This window comes from Xiphophorus hellerii, chromosome 15 (genome assembly GCF_003331165.1).
Source record: "Xiphophorus hellerii strain 12219 chromosome 15, Xiphophorus_hellerii-4.1, whole genome shotgun sequence".
Classification (NCBI taxonomy): domain Eukaryota; kingdom Metazoa; phylum Chordata; class Actinopteri; order Cyprinodontiformes; family Poeciliidae; genus Xiphophorus; species Xiphophorus hellerii.
This window is the reverse complement of record NC_045686.1, coordinates 1,338,868-1,342,452: the sequence shown is the minus strand read 5'-3', so window position 1 is coordinate 1,342,452 and position 3,585 is coordinate 1,338,868.

The following is a 3,585-nucleotide window of genomic DNA, read 5'->3' as shown; positions in this document are numbered from 1 at the left end:
CTCATAATTATGCAGTAAAATACCACAACTACAAGAAAATATCTCATAATTACAGTAATAGATTTGTAGAAATTTTGGGGTAGGATGTCAAAATTCTCGTAATTATGAGGAAAAAAATCCCATAATTACAATACAAATGGAAAGGTGCTATTAAAATGACCAACAAATTTGCAATTTGTTTTACATACTAAACAAAAATTAGCTAAACGTGAATTATTTTAATTAAACAAAATTTGCTTGATACACAAAAGGAATTCAGCTTGCTTATTATTTTGGGCTCAATTGAAGAAAACTGGACAAATATTTACTCTGCTCTCAGCAATAGAAACAGGAATTAGGTCAGTCTTCATTTGAAAATACTTAAATAAATACTAATATTTAGCCGAGTTTTAATACAGCAAGTGAAAGCAGATTTGGGTGCACCAATGGGTGCAATAGGAAGACTTACTTACTTTAGAGTGTAAGTCAATTTGGTCCAATTTACCATGACAGTAGAAGGAAACTAGAAAGGTTGGAAAAGACGATAGCTTTGTGTTGCATCTGACATTTTTGTAATTATATTTTAATTTATAAGTCATAGCTTTGTCATTGTTTAATCTTGAATTGTAGTCAGGGGGCCGCACAAAATCAGTCCAGGGACCGCAAATGGCCCCTGAGCCCTACATTGAGCACCCTTGAGTTAAATTATTTTAGCTCCAGCTACTAATGGAGCTTTGAAAATGTTCAATCTAACAAACTGGGTCAACAATGCAGACATATTGATGAAAGCCCAGAGAGCAGGAGGAAAAGTAGGTTAGCAGACTTAAAACTCTCAAAAATGTGCATTGCATCTTTTCAAACCTTTTTAAATAAATTTTTCCTTGAAACAAGTCAAGATAACCAGGAATTGGGAGTGCCAGAACATCAACATTTCTACTCTATTTTTTTTTTAAATCTTAGGTTTGGATGATGGGTCAGAAAATAGAAACAAAACTGCTTCTTTCACTACGACGAAGCGCTGCTAAACTCCTCCTGGGGGCTGAGCTGCAACCAGATCTGCTGCATTAATGAAACAGTGGCCATTAGTCAGCCTGACCCCGCTTGGTTTGTTCGCCTTTAACTGAAAATCCCATCGACCCCGTCCACAGCGACTAGGAAGAAACGATTAATCATATTAATCATTGATTCCTGAATTTTTTTTTCAACTAATTTAGTAATCAAATAATCGTTAACTAAAGTAGAAAGACTTAAAGGCCATTTAAGGAAAAAACAACACATTTAGCGAAAAAACTACATATTTAGTGCAGTAATTAAGCCATAACTACAAAATAAATTACAGTTTGATCTTCTTTCCTTGCAATTCAAAAGTTTTAATCTTGAAGTCTATACTTGTAAAGAAAAACATATGTATATAATACAGTTGACACATTTTTGTGAGTATATTTGAGTCACTACACAAAGAAAGATGATGGATTTAAGTAAGGTTGAAATGATTAATTGGATTAATTGATTACTGAAATAATATTCAACTAATTTAGTCACTGATTAATCGTCAACTGGAGTATACAGACTCAAACACAAGCGATTTGATAGCAAAAATAACATTTTACAAAATAGCAATTAAGCCAAAACTGTACAATATATACATTTAAGATAAAAACACCTTTATCTGTTAATATGTTTTAGCTGAAACTCCTCAATTGGTACAGCCTTAGCTGCACATTAGAATGTTATGGTATTTTATTTTTTTATTTAAAGAAGACATTGAATTGTTTTTTGCATTTTTAAATGTATTTCTAATGTATAAAAAGGCTTAAATTATAAAGCTGCATACTTCTTTACCCAATTAAGCAATTAATTGTAAAAAATAATTATAGATTAATTGATAACTAAAATAATTGTTAGCTGCAGCCCTGCTGACAGAACAAACGAGCTGGTTATTCTGATCCACGTCACTTCCTGTGGTCAGATTTCCACATCAAATTAGGTCAATTTAACAGGCAAGCTTTCATTTGCTGCATGAACCACAGAAGCTCTGGGACGCAGAGATAAGAGTCGCATTTTTAGCTGCAGCCAGAACTCCTTGCAGGCTTTTTTCTCGACGAGAAAATGTCTGCTTCATGTCGAGGTTATTGGTTTGGACATGATTCGGCTGCATGATGCCAGACGAGAGACAGCCACTGAGGAAGCTGTCCTACTTTAACTTTGCCTTTTTCTAATGTGTCCAAATTGTTTTAAAGGTCACTAATCCATTTGAATCCGTCTATTTGGATTGCTCTAATAAGGGGGAGATCAAATTTGAGTTGTTTTTAAAAGCCTAAACGTGTAAGTAAAAGTAAAGTAAATCATTTGTACTCCATGTTTCTACTTAAAATAACTGTATTAGAGACTTTTTAGTTTAATTAATTAGTGTCCTAATAATTATTTATAGGATACATGTTTTGGAGACTGTTTTTCAGTGGACATTAAAGCCAGAAAAGAAGCCCAGGGCTTCTAACCCAAGTATTCAGGGGGCACATCTGTATGAGAAAATACCTAACCCATTTGGTGAAAACTGCAAACATTATCAGTTTTTGGAATTAAAATCGTCGTCATTCATCTCTGTGCTGACTTGCGTGCATCGGGAACCGCATAGAGTACTTTTAAATCTCTGGGTGATGTGCCAGTTTTCTAGGTCTCCATTTTTCTTCACTGATAATCCACATTCAACTTCATTCCACCCTCAAGCTTGATTGTCTTATGCTTGATTTCTTTATTTTAACCATTTTAAAATTGATTTCAGACTAAAAAAAAGGTCAAGTGTCAAGTGACCGTCATGTTTCAAAGGTTTTTAGACTTTTGGTTTCATTTGGGTTCCTGGTTTTGATCATTTCTTATCTTAGATCTGGTTTTAGCCTAGCCTCTATGCTAGTTCTTTTCTGCTTTTGCATTTGTACATTTAGATTGAGCTCTTTAGATTAGTGTCCTTTTGTTTACTCTGTTAGCTCTAGCCCTTTCACCTTTATTTCTTCTCTCCTGATTTTTTTCTGCCAGCTGCGTCTACTTACCTTTGATTAGCCCCTCCAGTATTCTTCAGTGTTATTCATTCTGTCCTTCAATCTGCATTTTCCCTCACTGGCTCCTTCAATTTCTGTTTCGCTGCCTGACTAGTCTGAACATTTTTCATTGAGGTTCCTAAGCTTTTGTCAAAACATGACACTTACATGAGGTGCAAGTTGAAAAAATTTCAATATTTGCACAATAAGGATACAAAAAGCAAACAATAGCTTGGTTTTTTAGTCAGTATTTTTTTAAATTACTTTTGTGACCAAGTCAATATACAGTACAGACCAAAAGTTTGGACACAACTGTGTGTCCAAACTTTTGGTCTGTACTGTAAATTATATAAATAAATGGCCTTAAAATATACATTTAGCTATTTTTAAAAAACTTTATCCCATTGAGTATTGCATTCATGAAAGAGGATTTTCCTTGTTTTAATGTGTTTTATTTAATGACATTTCTATCGCTTTTAAACTCACAAAACTGACACAGAAGAGGAACTCATGATTGAAAACCTTATTTTCCTGTTCTGAATTTCAAAAAAAGGCAGTAAATAAGTCCAAC